The sequence below is a fragment of the Aquarana catesbeiana genome, linkage group LG11 (assembly GCF_042186555.1).
Source record: "Aquarana catesbeiana isolate 2022-GZ linkage group LG11, ASM4218655v1, whole genome shotgun sequence".
NCBI classification, from domain to species: Eukaryota; Metazoa; Chordata; class Amphibia; order Anura; family Ranidae; genus Aquarana; species Aquarana catesbeiana.
The window spans coordinates 78,016,326-78,038,469 of record NC_133334.1 but is presented as its reverse complement, the minus strand read 5'-3'; the positions used below and the strand labels follow the sequence as shown (position 1 = coordinate 78,038,469).

General features: G+C 41.9%; 1 pseudogene; it reads right to left on the bottom strand.

Moving 5' to 3' along the window:
* Positions 1-13,142: 13,142 nt before the first annotated feature.
* On the bottom strand, positions 13,143-13,736 carry LOC141112970 (protein LZIC pseudogene; annotated as a pseudogene).
* Between the last annotated feature and the right edge of the window lie 8,408 nt (positions 13,737-22,144).

Sequence of the window (22,144 nt, the reverse complement as noted above, 5' to 3'; positions counted from 1 at the left end):
TTGCTAAGGAGGGGGCCAGGAAGATGGCCGCCGCGTCCTTAACAGCTGTGTCATCAGCTGTCAGCGGGCTTCCCAGCTGAATGTAAAAAAAAAGAATTGCTGGCTAAAAAAATATTGTGAAAAGAACAGTATGGGGTCCCCCCAGGTCCATACTAGGCCCTTGGGTCTAGTATGGATTTGGAAGGGAACCCCCATGCCAATTTTTTTTAAAACAATGGAGTGGTGTCCCCCCCAAAATCAATAACAGACCCTTTCCTGAGCATGCAGCCTGGCAGGCCAGGGAAGGGAGGAGGCGAGCGACATCACCCCTCCTGAACCATACCAATTTAGAATTTGGATGAAAGGTTTAGCACTGGGAAACACTTTTTGAAACTACAACTATATAGATCAGACCAGAATGAGGGACAAATGAGGAGGAAAGAGGGACATTGCTCCAAATCAGGGACAGTCCCTCGAAATCAGGGACAGTTGGGAGACAGTTGGGAGCCAGATGACGACTTATTAGTTGAAATGCGTTGGGTAGACCTACTCTCACATACCGCTCATGTTCCTGTACTCATACGAAGCCTTTTGATAATTTTAGCATGTGAGTTTACTGCTTTTTATTTAATAAACCCTATGTTATATGGTATCACACTATGCAAGTTTTTTTCTTAATTTATTCCGCATGGTTGGTGAACACCGAGCCTCTGGCTCCTGTTAGAGAATTACCTCTCTATTGAGGTCTGAAAAAGTCTGTGCCAAACTATCGATTTGATCCAGGACCTGTTGTGCCTGCCAAGCCTGGTTATCCATCAAGCCAGCTGACCTAAAAGCCTTTATGACTTGGGCGGTATAAGCCTCTCCAAGTCATGGATATCTGGTAAGCCTCCTTTTGTTCATTGGTGGTGGCTCCCTCACTCTATCCGTTTCTTCGAAGTGTCAGCCTCTGATGGACTTTTGCCCAATTGTTTTTGATTATTCCTTTACCCTTGGACCAGAAACATACTTGACAGCTATATTCTGGACTTCGCTTTTTTACTATTAGTTATGTCACTATTAGCACTTTATTCACTTGTCTTAGTATAATTTACTGTGATATATCACATATTCACCAGTTTCAGTCACTTCTTATTGATTAATTTATTCACTTATTACTATTTTTATGGTAGGACTGGTTATGAGTTTTTTGCACATTGTGTTGTTCACCTAACACATGTTACTTACGTATTGTGGTTTTTCATGTTCCCTTTTATATAGTGTGGTGTTCATCCACCACCTTCTATTGTGATTTTAATTTTTTATTTTTCCACACACAATATCTACTTAATATAACTTTAATGGTTACACATCAATTTTTTTTTAGTTCAATAGCGCTACACATTTACACTTACACATATCGCTTTTAGTCTACAAGCTGTGTTGGTTGCTATTCACACTTTTATTCTACACAGCGCTGTATTTTTTCTTTTCCTTTTCCACAGTTGGGAGCTATGCTTCTGACTTGCTTGTATTTATATTGATTTGTCAGGGGTGGGGAAGCACTTCAGATACAACAGAATAGGACATACTGTATATAATCAAACGTGCCTTTTTTGTGTTTTATAGTGTATTTACTGTGCACCACTGTACTGCACGCTTCCCATAGACACCTTGTGCACATGCTCAGCATCTCAGTTAAGGTGCCCCAAGGATGCAATTCACCCACTTTTTTTCTCCTATTTTTACAGTTCTAGCACATCTGAACAACAGCACAAGCTTCTTCAACTCCATCTCCGGAATTGATCAAATAACCCAGCTGGTGGTGGACTATTCCCCACAATGGGTAGAGCTCTGTACTGGGAAAGGAGGGGGGATTTTGGTCATACTTTGGCCTGCGTGTTACCTACTGAGCCCTGTGTTCTCTGATCTACACAATCCTGAGCCCTGCGCCCTGAGCGAAACATACTCCTGAACCCTGCACTCTGTACTTTACTCTCTCCTGAACTCTGCAGTCTGTGGGATACACAATCCTAGGCACAGCACTATAAACACTTTTTTGTATATTGCATACTCCTAACCACTGCACTCTATGCTGGGCTACATATCACATACCCCTGACCATTGCATTCTTTATGCTATATTTTACATTACATACTTCTGACTGAAGTGTTTATAGACTCAACAGTTGCTGGTTGCTAAGTAATCACTGAATATTTTAAGAAGTTCTTCTTTAAAAGAGAAGTATGTTTTTTTTTAAAAAAAGAATCATACTTACTTAGGTGGATGCAGCATTGATCTGATGCTGCATCTGTCCCCCGGCGCCTCTAACACCGCAGATTGTTCGGTTCTCACAGCTCCCTTAGCAGAGCGCTATTGACTGTCAGTCAGCAGCTCTGTGCTCTTCCCTCCCTATGCTCACTGGAGCCCTGGGCTGTGGAGGGGGCAGGAGCAGCCAGCTCAGGCTCGCTGAGAGGCTGAGCTAAGTGCCTGTTAGAAAGTTTCTTTAATCTAATATTTATCAATTAACAAATATTAACTGTCACGGAACGTCCCTCACTACGCTTGAGTGCTTCCGTCAGTATACCGCTTCCTAAGTTCTGGAACTAGAGTCCAATGGATCTGGCTATAGGAACCCCCAAGAACTAGACAACACCAGTCTTGGAGTACATCAGGACTGGTGTTGTCTAGTTCTTGGGGGTTCCTATAGCCAGATCCATTGGACTCGTGTTCCAGAACTTAGGAAGCGGTATACTGACGAAAGCACTCAAGCGGAGTGAGGGACGTTCCGTGACATTGGTGGCAAGCAGCGGGAAAGCTTCCTGCAGTCTGGGACATCCAAACCTCCAACTGGATCCAAGATCAGCATAGCAGACTTCAGTCACCCCAGCGGAGATATGGACCTGGCATCAGAGTTCTCGGGGCTGCTGCGGATCATTCTTTCAACATACACCAGAACGGTGTCTGAGGATGAATACCTGGAGCTCAGGCAGCTGATTCGGGTGAAGCTCTGGATTGGAGCCCTTCAGCTCGCTGGTATAAAACAGGGCAAGTGCTTTCCAACGCAAGAGCAACGGGCCAGTGACCAACGGGCATTGCGGATGGCATTCCTGGGAGAGCGACCCCAGGAGCAATGGGTGACTGAGTTGGACAGGCTGGTCCAGCAGGAGATAGAGCTGGACAATCGTTATCGGGCTCTGCAATGGCACGCAGAGGAGGGATATTTAGGGGAGACAACAGAATGCTCTCCGGAGGGATATGACTTTGGAGGCCCTGGATTGCTGTGGGAGAGCCTTACAGATCATTTTATGTTTGGTGATGAAGGGGAACCTGACCTTGAGGACCTGCGAGAATATAGAGAGGCTATGCTCGGTCTTGCAGGGGTCTCAGAGCTCAAACCTGATCTGGACCATTTGCTAAGGAAGGAACAGCATCTGGAAAGGGCATACAGGAAACTGCTAGAACAAGTTCAGCAGCATGCCAGAGAATCGGCAGTGGAAAATCTGAAGATTGCCGTCCCCAAACCTGAAGTGCTGACCACAGGGCAGAGTTCTGCTAACCTCTGTCCAGCACTGATAACATCTTCTGGGTTCCATGAACAGGATATGGTGAACCTCTATCCCCAGACACCAGTTATAGAGATAGGGAATTTAATAGACTTTTCTGCTGAGGAGGAACAACCTGATGAGCCTCCAGCAGAAGAGCTGGTATTAGGGCCAAACTTTACTGTGCTCTGCCCAGCACCAACAGCAGTATCTGTGGAGTTACAACAAACTTCTCCAGCAGAAGTGCTGGCAACCGGACAGAGGGTCCAAGACCTCTGCCCCACACCTGTGGCAGTTTCGGAGGCCCAGGGTGAGAAGGTGGCAATCACTTCCCAGCAGCAGATACAGGGGAAGAAGGGAGAGGAAGTGTGTGTTGTCCCTCCCCAACAGTTGGCCAGGGTGGAGGAAGTGGCCTTCCCTCCCCAGCAAAGATCAGTGCACCTAGGAGACAGTACCATAGACATGTCGTCCAAGCAACCAGATGATGGAATGGAAAAGGAAGCAGCCAGATCACCTCCCCAATGGCAGCTACACAGTTTGGGAGTGGAGGAAGCCAGCCTCCTGCCCCAACGGTTAGCCGGATCAGGGGATGCGGAGTCCCCAGCAGAAGTGCTGGCAACAGGGCAGAGTGTTACCAACCTCTGCCCAGCACCGGCAACAACTGTGGAGATCCAGGGAGCCGGGGCAGTTGGCCCCTCTCTCCGATGACAAGCTGATGTAGTGGAGCTGCTATTCCCAGCTGAATCGCTGGCAACAGGGCAGAGCACCGCTGGCCTCTGCCTAGCACCTAGTGTCTCTCTACAGCTTCAGGAAGCTGGGGTGATCGGTCCCTCTGCCCAGCAGCAGACCGAGCCCAGGAATGTTAAAAACAGTTCATGGTAGCAACAAGCAAGTGTCGCCTTGTTTTGTGCTCAGAGAGGTTGGAATATCTGATATCTGTATACAGACTGGGAGGAAGTGGTATATGATGGAAGCACTCAAGTGGAGTGTGGGACGTTCCGTGACATTAACAAACGAATGAATGGATTGGGTCTTTTTAGAATGATTGACTTGTATATATTTATATCTTCTAGATATGCAAAAAGTGAAATATATAGACTTTTATATTTATGTGAAAGTATATATATGTAGTTATAAGCTTCATAAGCATTTCTTTGGAGAGCTCACATATGGTAATAATTAGTTCTTACCTCTCCCATCACAGATGGAGAAGGAAGGATTCACATTTCTTAAGATATAAAAGTTTATGTTTTAATTAAGATTATAAGTTCTTTATACTACTATATATATATATATATATATATATATATATATATATATATATATATAATTATCCCCTTCTCGCCGACCGTACACACATATGCGGCCTCGGCTTTCGGGGGTTATACCGGGATGATGCTCGAAGCTGCAGGCATCATCCCGGTACCATTTTTTAGAGCGAGCGATCAGCTTTCCAGGGATAACAACCAATGTGGCTAAAAGCTGCCTCCCACCGCCCTGACCGGACCTCCTGTCCCACCGGGAGCCCCGAGCCACGATCCGGCACTTCCGGCATCTAGCCACAGACTGGAACAAAGCCGTAAATGGCTTTGTTCCAGTCTCCTGAATGTAAACACGGAAGTAACATCACAACGTCACTTCTGGTTTACTCGGCTGCCAATGGCGCCGGTTTTAAAAAGATATACAGTATTCAGAATCGCCGTTTTCAGCGAATCTGAATACTTTGAAGTGCAAAGGAGGGATTTGAGGTCTTTTAGACCCCCGATCCCTCCATAAAGAGTATCTGTCACCACCTATTACTGTCACAAAGGATGTTTACATTCCTTGTGACAGCAATAAAAGTGATCAATTATTTTTTTTTAAACACAATTTAATAATGTTAAAATAAATAAGAATTTTTTTTTTTAAAGCGCCCCGTCCCCGCGAGCTCGCGCAGCAAAGAAAACGCATACTACACAGAGTATAGAGGAACATGTCACTCTTTTGTCTGAGTTATTTACTCTGTTACAAACAACAGGGCTGAAATTGAACACAGAAACAGTTCAGTTGATGAAACGTCAGGTAGCATTCCTATGTATGCAAATTAGTCATGGACAGAGACAGCTATCACAGGAAAAAGTTAGAAACATTTCTGCTATTCCAATTCCAACATCTTACAAGGCATTATATCAATTTTTGAGCGAAGTAAATCGTTGCAAAGAGTTTTTCCAGAAATGTGATGATAAAGTTAAACTGTTATTTGATTTTTTGAGACAAAAAGATGTTGTGTTTGATCAATGGGGTCAAACCCAAACAGAGGCCTTCAAAATGTTGAAAAAGGATCTGCGGAATGCTCCTTCATTGAATACAATAGAAATTGGTATGTTTATTCCCATTGCATTGCATACTGATGTATCTGAGAATTCGATTTTAGTAGCTTTGTCTCAATTAAAAAAAGGTGATCAGAAAATAATAGGCTTTTTCTCCAGAGGTCCAACAAATATGGAAAAGACCTTTGACACACATATTAAGCAATTGTTAAGTGTTTATTTTGCAGTCAAAGTAACAGAAAAGATTGAGAGATCTAGTAAGATCATATTACAGACACCTGATCTATCACTAAAACTTCTTCTAAAGAGAATTAATTCAGGAGAATTATATGACAAATATTTCCCATTTTTTAAAACTTTACAATTTGAATTTATACAGGTAGATTTGGTAACAACATTCTCAGCAATGTGCACAAAATTATGTATTCAGAAAACCTGTAAATGGTGTTTTTAGAACAAGTTCTGAGAGAGGCTTTAAGTCAATATTTGTTAGTACTATTAAGAGTCATTCAGCGGGTCTTCCTATGTGTTACCCAAAGACTGGTTATGTTATTCAGCTAAAATTCTACAGAAAATGCTGAATTGGAATATGCCAAAAATTACAGTACAGCACGCATGACTCTAAATCTTAAAGCGGAGAAGTGAATGGACATAGTCCACTTCAGGCTTCTGGGTTGATTTGAAACCTTTCTTTGCTTGTGAAAACGAGGTTTCGAATCATGACAAAAAGGAGAAATTGCATCCTGTCATAGAACAAAGTAAGGTAATTAGAAATGTTATTACCAAATGTCTTTCATGTCATGATAAAATATTAAGATTGTGATATGTAAAATGAATAGGTAAATTAAGGTATATTTTGCATTAGTAAATTCAAAATAATGATACTGCATTCTGTTTCAGGATCTGACTTATAAGTCACCAAAAGAAGAGAAATTTAATATTTCTAAACCTTCCGGATAAAAACAAACCCTTGAAGCTTAAGAATATCAGTTCTGATAGAAATTTTGACACAAGAGATTAATTCGTTATAATTATTGTTGTCTTTTTATCTTCAATAAAGTTTTTCCAACTTTACAGAGTGCAGGAAGAAGAAAAAGAAGAAGAAAACAACCCTTAAGACTTCTAAAAACAATTGAGTTTTGATTTTCGACTACTGATGAAATAATTTATCTATCAGATATATTTCAGTTTTTATATATCAACATTTTTATGTGACGTGATATGTTTATCATATCAAGATGAAATATTTTTTACACATCAACTTTTACAATCACATGTAGTGTACATTCAGAGTTGAAAAGGTTAAACGTCTTTACAATAGAGTCTTTTTAGTTAGGAGGAACATCTGGTGTTAATTAAGATAAGAGTACATTTTTCTTAAAGTACATATAGACAAGTTAGGACTAACTTTACATTGTAATATGTATTTATTTTTAAAATCATCTCACATATATGAATGAATTTGAAGTTAAGAAACACATTTTGACAAGGTTATTTGAAAGGTTGCATGGATTATAGATTTATGCTAAACACAATTTGGAGGGAAAGTATGAAACATATATTTCTGAAGTGACTTCCATACTTCAAAGTATTGTACATTTATGAATTTATGAATATTAAGGGGATTGATTATTTGGTAAAAGAAAAAGAAAATAATAAGGGTGAAAATATTTTTATGGTATTTGAAGCAAAAGGTTTACTAAGTTCACTTTTCCTTATATAGAAGCAAAATTGAAAATATATTCTAATCAATTATCTTAAGATCTAAAAGCATGTATGAATACGAATGAGATGCAGTTGTCATTGAATATCGATAATTATACAGAAATAACGATTTTTAACAGTGCCGGTCCAGGCATGTGGGCGGATCCCGAGTCCAATGTCGCGATCTTGCCCTAGCCTGGACTGGCTCTGTGACGTCAGCTGGCAGTGGGCCTCAGCCCGCTGTCTGCTGAAAACGGGTCACAGGAGTGCAGAAGGAACTGCACTCCTGTGATCCACAGGATAAGTACAGGCAAACAAGCTTTGGCTGTACTTCTCCTTTAAGGTAGGCTGAAAAGCATACAGTAGGTTATAGAAGAGTTTCAATTTTTTATAAAAAATTGTGCTGAGTGTTGTATGTGTCTGTTAGACTCTTGCCTGTGGTACAGTGATTAAAGCACATTGTGTGAGCACAAACAGTGTGGCATATGTGTTTTGTACATTTGGTGACTAGACTCACGTTTTATTTAACCATGCCTCTTCAAGGACCTTCCAATTGTTAGCTCAATTTCCTACACTTCTCTGTGGTCCAAGGGTAGGGGTGGGGTGGGGTGAGTACCTGGCTGCACCCATTCTCTGTCAAAAAGCCCTAAGATGTACTTATCTGTGACGTGCTGACTAAGAGTGGGTACACACTGTCAGTAATTAGCACAGGAATGCTTTATTATGTCATTCCTATTTTTGGAATTTGCCCTGGAGATGTGACCCACCACATACAAAAAACGCTATTACTGGCATATTCAGGAACAAACCAACTAGGAGATGTGTATTACACACAGAAAAGAACCTTATCAGGTTGCCATACCATGGAGAGGCTGAGTATATTTATAGACTGTAAAACAAGAAACAATTTTGCTTCCTGCTGCATGAAATGACATCTTAGCAGGAGTTCCCAAACAGTCTGGAACATATGTCTTTCTTAATATACCCCTGTATCATGAAACATGCCTGCAATGCTTCTGTAGAGAGGGTAGTAATATGTTTCCCTCTCTGTAAGGCAGCGCAAATAATGAGATGAAGTCCAGTAAACCATGGACACTGACACTTCTAAATTATCATTCCTAAACCAACTACAGTAAAGTGAGATCTGATTAGCTGTCATATTACTGTACTGTACTTTGCAAAAGAGATGAAGTTCGACACTACCATGGGTTAATGCCAAATCCTGCATGTTCAAGGTTTGCGGACCCAAGAATAAAAAATAAAATGCACTGCCCAGCCTTTAACTTAGGTCAGCTAGCTTAGAAGGGCCAAAGGGGGAGCTTTAGGATAGGTCATCTCCGTCACTATAAAAAGAAGAGGTTGCAGCAGCCATATTGATAATGTGATTTAGGGGTGTTAGGGAAAAGCATTAGAATTGCTGTCAATAAAGTGCATAATGAGCAATAAGGGTAGGAGCCTGTAGGCACTGGCAGGTCTGTAAAAGTAGATGCAAACCCTGTAGTCCCGTAGTTGTCAATAGAAAAATGTTGTGTATCTTGGTGAACTAGTGGATGGAAGGAGGGAAGGGTTTTTTTTTTTTCATTCATTTTTTCCACTTTTTCCATCCTTTGTTACTGTCAGAAACCATGAAATCAGACTGAGACAGAAGTACAGTTAAATCACACTTGTTTAATAATAAAAGTAAAAAGAACAAACATAGTCAAAACATAGCCAAAGTTCAGTAACCGGAACGGATAGTCAGCCAAGCCAGAAGTCAGGGATCAAAGTAGTGGAACAGCAATTAAGATCTGGAGCCAGAAGGGATGTCAGCAAAGCCAGTCTTTAAACAGAAACGCAGTTTCTTGTGATGTGACCAAGGCGAAGGCAGAGCTCCTCTGGACTGGACGGCTTAAGTAGGCAGGACTGACGAGCAGGATCAACAGCTGAGTCACTGTGGAGAGAGATGGGAGCTGGCAATTAGCCAACAGCTGAGCAGCCGGCTCAGAGAAGGAAGGGCTGAGCCCAGCCCTGACACTTACATCGTTATGCTTCTGATGTTCTATAGCCTCTTTACATCCTATCTCTGTCCATGTACACTACAGTGATAACAGGCTGCATGTGGTTTTTCACAATACATATTTCTTTGTTGGCTGTAAATGTTTTTTTAAGGGTTTCATTTTACAGCCTGCTCTATTAACATTAAAAGCCTTCACCTCCCAAAGTAAAATCGTCTAAAAATCGGTTTCCCAAAAAAACCTTTAGTCGGTTGCAGGAGTGTATTATTGTGGGGACCTAGTTATCCTAGGAGGCAGTAGTAAGGTACTGTGATGTTACCCGCACCCTCCTGATGCATTTGAGGCTTTTCTTTCTTCTTTTTTTTTGCATCAGCTTTATTTTTAGAATCACCTGTAGATGATTTGACTTTGGGGGTGAGGGGGCTTTGTAGTAAATGAAAGAGCATGTGATAGGGTGGTTTATAGGCAGGGGATTGTGGGTGATGGCCAGAGTATTGTAACCAAATAACACAAAATGCCCCAACAAGAACCTTTATACAGTATTCGTATCACTAAATGTTATTTTTATGAAAGCTAATAATTAAAATAAAAACAGGCTTTCCAAATGATGTTATCATGTTAAAGCTTATATGAGATTTTAGTGGTTAGGATTACATCAACTTTAACAAACTATACTTGAGTTCTTTGAATTGCAGTACTTCAGTCCATTTTATGTGCCCTACCTGTGTGTCCAGATCTGTACAACCAAAAATACTTTTAGGCTGGGTTCACACTATGTGCTGCCGCGGGGAACAGCAGGGGGTTCCCGTTCACCTTTTCAGGTCCGAATTGGGTCAGAATTTTGGCTGAATTTGGACCTGAAATGCAACCAAAGACGCACAAGACTCTTCTTTGCGCTCCACGGCCGCTCCAGAGATGTGTGAACTGGCTCCATTGAGATCCGGTCACACTCTCCTGTCATGTGAATTGGATGTGGGGAAACCCGCATCCAATTTGCAATAGTGTGAACCCAGCCTTAAATACCACTGTCTGTTTACAACAATTGACTGATAGCTAGCTCTTCAACTGTTAACACATTAGCAACCTTTTTTCTATTTCCCCAAAAACATGTAAAAATACTGTGCACTGTACAGTATACTAATTTTATCACTAACATCTGTATTGGTTGTTTTTTGTAGTCTTCTGTAATCCAGATCTGATTTGTTTTATTAAAATGCCATCTCATTCACAAAGCTAGGTAAGCTAGTACCACAAGGGCATATTAGGTCACCACCAGCCAGTCATACATCCTTAATACCCACTAGACAACTGGAATTAAAAGAGACATGCGGGATTTTAAAAAAAAATCAACTTTCATACTCACCTACTGTAGGTGGATGCAGCATTGGTCTGATACTGCATCTGTCCCTTGCTGCCTCTAAGACCAAGAACTGAGCAATCAAAGACGACTGTCAGTCACCGGCTCTGTACTCTTCCCCTTCAGCGCTCACTGGAGTGCCGGGCTATAGAGGGGGCAGGAGCAGCTGGCTTGGGCTCTCAGTGGCATTGAAGTCTCTCCAGAGCCTGGATCGACTGGGTGACATCAGCTGACAGGAGTGTGGGCCACAGGAGTGCAGAACTAAGTGCACTCCTGTGATCTATAGGAGAAGTAGGGCAAAAAGAGCTTTGGCCCTACTTCTCTTTTAAACTTGTAACTGTTTAAGTTACAGCCTTGCCTTCCCTGACCGCTTGACTAGGGCAGGGACAGCCTTATGAGGAAGAAAAATGTAAAAAAACTTAAAAGAATTAACATTTAAAAATTAAATCTATAAATAATGGGAACAAAAAAAGCACATTAAAAATCTGATGGCGGTTGGGAAAATGTTAATGTGGTAGATGCCCAAGCCATGAACTAGAGGGAGGGGGCTGGAATAAAATAAAATTACATATACCTCCCTAAAAAAATAAATCCTGATTTGGGGAACAGCGAGAACCCTATGACCATATGATTTTAATTTTTGAAACTGCGTCTGGGAACTTTCCACTTTGTGGTAAATTTAGGGTAGAAATTTCCACTAGGTTATATGGGGGAGAGCGGGGTTGTTGCTGTGCTGCTGTGCAAGGCGCTTGGACAAAGTGGGGCTTAAGCTGGCCATACAGTACCTGGATCTAAATTTGTCAGGTTCAGCAGGGACCAGACGAATTTTGATCCATGTATGGGCAGGGGTAGTTGTACAAAAGTCAATCTACTGATGGACTTATGTACAATTGCCCTGTTGGGTCTTGCCACTCAGTCAACACTGCCCGCTATTGCTACTGTTTCTCAAATAATGCACTCTACTTTCTACTTGGAGATAAATTTTGTTCTCATCTCTTTCTGTTTTCTGCCCATTCAAGTGCACACACACTGTCCTGATGCCATCCAATGTCCACCAAACACATACATAAAGTCTATTATGATTTTGATTTTGGTTTTGGAAATAACTGGGAGAGGACAGGATACATAGAATATGAATCTTTTCAGTGGGGACAGAGACGGCAAAAAAATAAAATAAATAATAATCTTTTTACCGAAAGCATAAAAGATCGCCGGCATCTTATTTCTTCAACATCCACTATTTACTATTCTTTTATATTAAAGTAGGAACTGCATGTACAACAAAGCAAAGGAAGATAAAATGTTGGGATCTCCTCCTATGCAATGTTCTTATTAATTTGAGAATGAATCAAGGAAAAGGTGATTTATTTAGCATGTTACTTAATCCACTGCTGAATACTTGCCCAAAGCTGAAACCTGATCTGGAAAATCTCAATGGAAAACTCTGCTATTGGACATGGTGATATTTAAGAGCACAAATCTGTTAGCATAATAAATATTTATTGCACTTCTTGGTACAGATAGAGTAACAGAAACCTCTCACTAACCCCTGAGAATCTGATATATGCAGTAAGCTCAACATTAGAGTGGTAGGAAAATAGCAGAGACACATTGTTAAAAATCCTTATGTTGGCCAAAGAGAAAACATTCAACATACTTTGTTTTTTGCGCCATCTTGAGAGTGAAACTCATCTTGGGCTCCAAGCCCTGCCATTTACAGGTAGCCTGGGGAAAGTAGGAAGTAGGGGAAGAGTACCTCTTACCGCCATGACTAGGCCCCTTGGGTGGGGGTGAAACATGTCAGAGGGCCTAGATGGAGTTGGGCTGAGGCTGTTATCACCTATTACATGCTGTGCTTGTATGGTGTGCATTAGTTGGAATTCTGTGGATTACATGGGGTCAGGCGGACTCCTAGCCTGACCTGCACCCTCAGTGGAATACACCGAATGGGGGACATATATGCCGGAGCGGTAACCCTAAAGTTGGCTTAGGTTTACAGTGAGTAGGGGAAGATTACTTTCATTTTATTATCTACAGATCACTAAATAAGGGAAATCTCTACAAAAGAGGATTCATGCAGAAATATAATTCAAACTGTTCTCATGGGGGAACAAATGGGGATCTTTGGTCTGGAGAACACAACAAAGTGGCCCTTTCATTGTAGGGACGGATTTCTGTTCAATTAAAAAAGTGTACCTTTCAAAGCGTTCCGTGATATTGCAGTGTTTGGTAGACATGGTGAAAGGTGGGTGTTCCTAGAGGATATATTTTTTGTCTGGTGTGCTCCATTTTTTCACTTCTTTGCGCTTCCCACCTCCAGGCTTGCCAGGGCCAAAACCTTATCTCCCGATCCTAATCCTTCTGAGACCTTCTGAAACTGGCTGAGTGCAGCACCCGCATTCTCTGCAAGAAAACCTTCCTCTTCTGGCGTCAACTTCTCTCCAAGTTTTCTCAGAGCCGTCAGGATCTCCCCTTTCTGCTGAGTATAGATGCCTCTTCCAAGTTTTTCGACCATTAAATCGTGGTCCATCTCTCCTAACCGCGTCCTCAGCTGCCCTGGCTGTTTTTTGGCAAACATCTGGGGTCTTGAAGGCCTGGCTGATCGCTGCTTGAGTCGCCAGCTGCATCTCGTCATATTCCCCAACATAATCTTCTGCAGAGAGTCATTAAATTCACTTAGTTGCTCTAAAGTTTCTTTCTTGGTTTCCTCATACTCGTCAGTGTCCAACTCTTCCCTGCACTCCTCCAGGTCTTGTAGCTGCTGCATCAATTGATCGAGCTGTTCCCCCAAGTTCTGCCGGAGTTTACTGGTCTCCGTCGTACCTCTTTATGCCATGTTCAGGTTGAGCCCAGGGCTGCTTCCAAGGATATACCGTGCCTTGCAAAAGTATTCACTCCCCTTGGCATTTTTCGTGTTTTGTTGCCTCACAACCTGGAATTAACATGGATTGTTTGAGGATTTGCATCATTTAATTTACAGAACATGCCCACAACTTTGAAGATGTTTTTTTTTTAATTGTGAAGCAAACAAAAAATAGGACAAAATAACAGAAAATTGTCAATGTGCATACCTATTCACCCCCTAAAGTCAATACTTTGTAGAGCCACCTTTTGCGGCTATCACAGCTCCAAGTCACTTTGGATAAGTCTCTATGAGCTTGCCACATCTTACCACTGAGATTTTTGCCCATTCCTCCTTGCAAAACTGCTGAAGCTCCTTCAAGTTGGAAGGTTTGTGCTTGTGAACAGCAATCTTCAATTCTGACCACAGATTTTGTATTGGATTGGGGTCTGTGCTTTGACTATGCCATTCCAACACATTTACATGTTTCCCCTTAAACCACTCAGGTGTTGCTTTAGCAGTGTGTTGGGGTCATTGTCCTGCTGGAAGGTGAACCTCCGTCCTAGCCTCAAATCACACACAGAGTGGTACAGGTTTTGCTCAAGAATAGCCCTGTATTTAGCCCCATCCGTCTTTCCCTCAACTCTGACCAGTTTCCCAGTCCCGACTACTGAAAAACATCCCCACAGCATGATACTGCCACCACCATGTTTCACTGTGGGGATGGTGTTCTTTGGGTGATGTGATGTATTGGGTTTGCACCAGACATAGCGTTTTCTTTGATAGCCAAAAATTTAAATTTTAGTCTCATCAGACCAGAGCACCTACCTCCATACATTTTATGAGTCTCCCACGTGCCTTTTCGCAAACTTAAAACGTGCCATTTTGTTTTTTGCTGAAAGTAATGGCTTTCTTCTGGCCACTCTGCCATAAAGCCCAACTCTATGGAGCGTACGGCTTATTGTCGTCCTATGCACAGATACTCCAGTTTCTGCTGTGGAACTCTGCAGCTCCTCCAGGGTTACCTTAGGTCTCTGTGCTGCCTCTCGGATTAATGCCCTCCTTGCCCGGTCCGTGAGTTTTGGTGTGCGTCCGTTTTGTAGCAGGTTTGCTGTTGTGCCATGTTCTTTCCATTTGGTTATGATAGATTTGATGGTGCTCCTAGGGATCATCAAAGATTTGGATATTTTTTTATAACCTAACCCTGACTTGTACTTCTCAACAACATTGTTACATTGTGACACTTAGATTGCACACAGGTGGACATCATTTCACTAATTATGTGACTTCTGAAGGTAATTGGTTGCACCAGAGCTTTTTATGGGCTTCATAAGAAAGGGAGTGAATACATACGCACATGCCAATTATCATTTTTTTATTTCTGAAAAATAGTTTTATGCATATATTTTTCTAATTTTACCTCACCAACTTAGACTATTGTGTTCTGATCCATCACATATAATTCATATTAAAAAAAACATTGAACTAAAGGCTGTAATGTAACAAAACAGGTAAAAAGCCAAGGGGGTAAATACTTTTGCAAGGCACTGAATTTTTTGTGACACTTTGTCACATCTTCCATTTGGTCACATGACATCTCAAAATGTTGCAATTACAGTTCTCAATGGGGAGCAGGTAGTTATATAATGTCTACTATGTGTCACTGACCATTGGTCTCGATATGATCGATTTCTGAATGGTAAAGCATCTCCACTCAGGGCCACCAGTCCTGCATAATGTATTAGTGCTGGTCCAAAGGGAAGTCCTCCCCTGCTTCCCAGTAAGGGTTTGGTTGGCTGGATTTCTATTTTGTATGTTTTTAACTACTATAACGATAGTGATTTTAAAACTGTCACTGGTTAAACTAGAAAAAAATTATATTGTGCAGTTATAGATTTGCCTTGTAAAATCAAATTATTTGACATATATAATAAAATAATTCTTGGAATTACTACCAAAAGCTACATATACATATCATATACATATCACTTTTTTAATCATAGGTAACAATCAAAGAAGGGAAATTATTGGCTCTATAGCTTAATTGTGAAAATTGCTTATTCAAGGATGAAACAAGGGCTGCCAAATCTGCACTGTTATTCAAGCTTACAGGTCTGTGATGGACTGATATCTTGGCTTTTCAGCTGAGCTACTTATATCAGTGATCTATTAAGGCTCCACATATACCTATTAAGTATCCACTAGACCGTCGGAGGGATATGCAATTAGCAGACCTTCAGCTGTTGCAAAACTACAAGTTCCATCATGCTCTCCCTCTGGGGTGTCATGCTTGTGGCTGTCAGAGTTTTGCGATGCCTCATAGGACTTGTAGTTCTGCAACAGCTGGAGTTCCGCTAATTGCATATCCCTACATAGAGGTTGCATGATACATCACTTTATCACAGCCACAGTTGGCACAGGATTATTGGAATTTCATCAACCTCAGCGTGATATAATTAACGTCTCCAGAACTGTACACAGTAAGTGAGTCAGTAACAGATTTTAGCAATAATAGACATATGAAATGCACATGCTGCACGCGAGACCTGTCCGACACTGTTGTCCACAGTAATTCTTTTGTAAAGAGAACCAGTCACATATATACAAGAAATTGAATATTCAAGCTTTTATAAGAGCCCTTGCACACTGGGGCGGGGGGCGGGGGGCGGCGTCGGCGGTAAAACGCTGCTATTATTAGCGGCGTTTTACCGTCGGTATGCGGCCGCTAGCGGGGCGGTTTTACCCCCCGCTAGCGGCCGAGAAAGGGTTAAATACCACCGCAAAGCGCCTCTGCAGAGGTGCTTTGCCGGCGGTATAGCCGCGCCGTCCCATTGATTTCAATGGGCAGGAGCGGTAAAGGAGCGGTATACACACCGCTCCTTCACCGCTCCGAAGATGCTGCTGGCAGGACTTTTTTTACCGTCCTGCCAGCGCATCGCTCCAGTGTGCAAGCCCTCGGGGCTTTCACACTGGATACACAGCAGCAGCACTTTCGGGGCGGTTTGCAGGCGCTATTATTAGCGCAATAGCGCCTGCAAACCGCCCCAGTGTGCAAGGGCTCTAAATAAAATTGTGCAGGCTTACTTACTAAAGCTTTGGCACTGTTTAAGAGAACTGCTCTACTACAGTCATTGCAATATTAATGTAGAAGATTAGGTCCTACCAATTATAAGCTTATTGTGAAGATACTTTGTTAGTCTAGATTGAAATTAATTTAATCCCAATAAGCTGTATTACATCAACTAAAGGTCTTTAAAGGGTGAGAATAAGCGTAAAAAATAAAAAACTTTATAAAATAATGCCTATCTAGGTGAGGGGTGTTTGTAGATAAAAACAAACTGTGCAGTGCTGTTCATTTATTAGGCAATTTATTAGGGAAATGTATCGAAATCTGCTAGTGCAGTGGTCATCAACCCTGTCCTCAGGGCCCACTAACAGGCCAGGTTTGCAAGATAACTGAAATACATCACAGGTGATAACATTTTCTGCTCATTGATTGCAGTATTCTAGTCTGCATCTCCCCAAGGTAATACATAAAACCTGGCCTGTTAGTGGGCCCTGAGGACAGGGTTGATGACCACTGTGCTACCCTGTTTCCCCGAAAATAAGACCTAGCGTGATTGTCGGTGATGGCTGCAATATAAGCCCTACCCCCCAAAATAAGCCCTAGTTAAAGTCCTTGTAGGTCTTATTTTCAGGGTTGGGCTTATTTTTGGGAAAACAGGATAGGGCTTATTTGGGGGGTAGGGTTTATATTGCAGCCATCACTGACAATCACGCTAGGTCTTATTCTCGGGGAAACAGGGTAGTGCATCTCACAATCTTCTCTGCTGATTGGCAATGCTGCTGTCCAAGGGTGTCTCCATTGCTCCTCCATCCAGAGTGGAGCCACTCTAATAGTTTAATAGTTTACATTTAGAATTTGTTGGTTTAATTACACTTTAATTATGAACTGTACAGTAGAGAGGCTTTCAGGATTATGTGGATTAATCCAAAAATATTGGAAAAGCAAATGTTACCCACCTCCAGTCTAAAGCCTCAGAAGTTTAGCTAAATATGAGAAATATCCCCCAGATTACTTTAAAACTTGGAATCTGTGATAAATACTAATGCTGACAGCTCTGTCTATCCTGTGTGGGTAGTGCCAAGACATACTGATAACAGATGTTAAATCACACTTGCAGCTGAGGTGTCTTCAACACAAAATGTTATAAAGGAAACAATATACTTTAAAGGAGAAGTAAGGCCAAAGCTTTTTTGGCCCTACTTCTCCTATGATCACAGGAGTGCATGTTCTGCACTCCTGTGACCTATATTCAGCCGACAGCAGGCTAAAGTCCGCTGTCGACTGATGTCACAGAACTGTTCCAAGGTCTGGATTGTTCATGACTTTACAGGCGGGAGCCACCCAGATGCTTGGACCGGCAGCTGCCTCAGCCTCTCAGTAAGCTATTGAGAGCCTGAGCCAGCCACTCCAGCCCGTTGCACAGGCCAGCACTCCAGTGAGCACTGGAGGGGCAGAGCAGGGACTGACAGTCACCGGCTCTCTGCAGACTGAGAACCAAGCGATCAGCAGTCTTTGATCAATCAGTTCTCAGTCTTAGAAGCAGCGGGGGACAGATGCAGCATCGGACCAATGCATCCACCTAGGTAAGCATATTTTTTTTTCTCAACCCCATACGTCTCTGATACGTCTCTCTAAAACTACCTGTTAACAGAGAAATACTACCATTGTTGACCTCATTCTGAAAGTGCTAGTTGCCTTGCTGTTATACACTGATACACTAGCTTCAGTGCTTTTTGGGTCGCTACTCCAAAACAAAATAAAGCATAAGATCAGGATAGTCAAAGTATATAGTCCTTTCACAAATCAGTTCACACAGGGAGTGTAGAACAGTGTTCTGGACAGTGGGATCACAGACAGAAAAAAATAAAAATAATATATACAGTATATTTTGGTTGAACGATGGACTTGTGTCTTTTTCAACCTGACTAACTATGTAACTATATTTTTTTTGGGGTGAATATGAAATATTTTGCATATAAATATTATGTAGTCTTCTTTTCCACATTTCATTATTACCTTTTATAAAAATCTACACAGGTGAATTAATCAAATAAATGTCTGAGTCCCCATCAGGCAGCTCAATTTAAGGTTTCCATCAGACATAACAGAAATAGAGCATTAAATAAACCACTTATAAGTGGTGTGTATTTAGATGCTCACCAATTCATCAGACATTTTGCTTTGTATTGACTGCAGTTCTTTTTTAGGGCCCTTTTACTCAGTGGTGGCTCCCAGCATTATAGTGCGCCCGCAAGGGATAGGTGCAGCATCCAGGCCCATTGCCTGGAACCAGTAAAAACTATTGCCCCATACACATGGTCGGACTTGCAAATGGGATAACCTCCATCGGCATTTGCACCGGAAAGATTTAAAACACGTTCTCTATCTAAGTCAGTTGGAAATGCCGACAGAAAAAGTGTGATGGGGCATACACATGGTCGGAATATTCGACCAAAAGCTCCCATTGGACTTTTTCTGTCGGAAATTCCGACTGTGTGTACGCGTCATAAGACAAGCTGTGGCAGGATAGGGCTGATTGTAATGAGTGGTGTTCGCATTTAGGGCCCTGTGTTTTATAGGGATAAGTGATTGGAATGCAGGTCCCTGAATGCATAGGGCCCTATATATGAGTACCATTTAGTACAGTATTCAGTGCTGTCCAGCTGATGTCTACGATAGATTTTAACACCTTGCAGGTAGCGGGACTAGATGTTGCACCTGTCCCTCGTAGGCGCACCAAGATGCTAGAAGGGATGCACAGCTGCTATACACCCCTGTATGCAAGGGCCCAATTGTTCGGAGATTTATATGTGAAAAAAGGCAAGAAGCACACAAGAAGGTAAAATGTAAGACTTTAATAATGGTACAACCAAGCATCAATACTTTGATTTGGTTATATAAAACAGATTTAAAGGAGTGTTGGATTGACTTATCTATACATGGAGGTAGATACAATAGTTTTACTTACTTAAACATTCTTTGAAATAAATAGAGCAGTGTACAAGTTGATTTTTTTAGCTTCACAACACACTATGATTTTAGATTATATTTTAAGCTGCTGTGACATGTCACAGGAGATCACATACAAATTATATTCCAAGGCAAAATAAGTACCATAAGAATTATGGTTAAAGTGATCACGTTCTTGTAGCACCAGGGCAAAAATACAGCAGCCATAGCAGTCCATGCAGCTGCTATGAGGTTCTAAGGTCATGGGGGCCCATTCTGTGCCTGAAAAGGGATTGTAAAATTGATGGTTTAGGGGTTGAAAAGTACAGATTTTTCAGTGCATTGATTACGTGTAAATACATTCACTAGATCCGGAATAGTGTAAGCTGACCAGGAAGAAGAAACTTTTCTATTATGCAACATAGCATAGACCCAGCACAGCAGCAACTCACAAGAAGTTAAGGCTCTGCCTGCACCTGAGGACCATAGAGTGACTAGTTCCTAATGCCTGACTATATATTCCATTACTGTAGCTGACAGTGTTAAAGGGTATTAATAGAATCCAAATAGTGGTGCATTATAAGCTGCCTAATTACGGTATGCTTATAAGTGTTAACAGGGGTGTAAATAGGTATGGACTATGGGCCACCCCCCCCACCCCCCACATTAAAATGTTTGTATGGGGACCTGAGATTGCTAGTAATGTCCCTATTGTGACGCTTGGGAAAGTGCAATTATCTCTAAATTAGAGATGCTTCTATGATTACTACTGTCTTCTCAGAAGTGATAGTCTTAAAGTGTATTTTTTACTTTTGGATAAAGTAGGGAAGGGTTAAAACCACTATATTGTTATTTTTTGGCTGGGAGATTTCTCTTTAAAGTGGAGTTCCACCCAAAGATGGAACTTCCACAGATTCCTCCTCCCCTCTGGTGTCACATTTGGCACCTTTCATGGGACAGGGGGGAGCAGACACCTGTCTAATCCAGGTATGGCGATCTACGCCTTGTCCGGCCCCTCCTCCATCACCCCCGCTGTCTTCTGGGAGACACACAGGTCCCAGAAGACAGCAGGGACCAGTCAGAACGCGCAGAGCGATTCACGCAAGCGGAGTAGGAAACCAGGCTGTAGCAATCACTTCCCTTACTAGCAATGCCGGCGCCTCCACCCAGAGCCGAGAGGACAGATCGGCTTCGGGTGAGGACATCGCGGGCGCCCTGGACAGGTAAGTGTCCTTCTTTTAAAAGTCAGCAGCTGCAGTATTTGTAGCTGCTAGTTTTAATTTTTTTTTTTTTTTAGGCGGAACTCCGCTTTAATTCCTGTCTCGGAGGCACATTAGGGAATGAGAGGAAAGCTCCCTAGGAGATTCCTGGGATGAATTGGCAACTTAAAATGGTATTAAACTCCATATTGTCTAAAATAAGGCTTACCTGTAGGAACAATAAAGACCTCCTAAATGTGTACCATTTAGGAGATATTTGCTGTAATAGCAGCCAATGACATCACCTGCGCATACACACAGTGCCATCCACTGAGAGAGAGCTGTGGCGTGGCTGTAACTCCCATTCACACGTGTGGGAATGACATCATCGCGGCTTGGCCAGTCAAACAGCCAAAGCCCAGGAACCCGGAAGGAAGACCAGATGAAGATGGAAGCCCCGTCAGTGGTGACATTGCACCGCTGGAAGGCTTTATTCCAAGGTAAGTTTTTTATAATGTGCTAGTATGCGTTAATAGCACATTATGTTAACTTGCAGGGAGAAGATTGATTTACCTTCATTTCTTGCTCTTGTGACAACTCTGAAAGATTTGATTTGCAATTGCATTCTGTCTCAGTGACAAAGGTCACCAGGACAAAGAGAGGGCCTAACCCTTAACCACTCTATCTAAAAGCTACACTTTGAATTAAACCTGTCATAATGAAATTGCCATAATGAAAGGGTGTATAAGCCAAAAACAATCAACATGCAAAAGCAGACACTGTTAAGGGTAACACTGAATACTTTTCATTTGTCAGAGCCCCCCAGAAATCAGTTGAAGTATACAACTAGCAACTGCCATAAGCTTAGGTACACCTCCCTGCACTTCTGCATTTCATAGTCTTGACAACCTGTCTGCCTACCTACCTAGGGGAAAAAAGCTTGCCTTTGAATTTTAGAAAGTAGATAATTGCATATTTAGTTCTGTGATTCCTGCAATGAATTTGGGGCGTGAATTGACAAACAGACGGTATGTACCCTACAATGTTTGTTTATATACATTTTCTGTATTGAAGATTTTCTTCAAAGTCCAACCTCATCTTTCTGGCAAATCTGATATTGTTAAGGCAGGAAAACAACCAATGTTGTCCACATCAGTCCAGTGGACATCGTCTACAACCAATGTTGTAAGCAAAATTAATCATCTATCTACTTTCCTTAT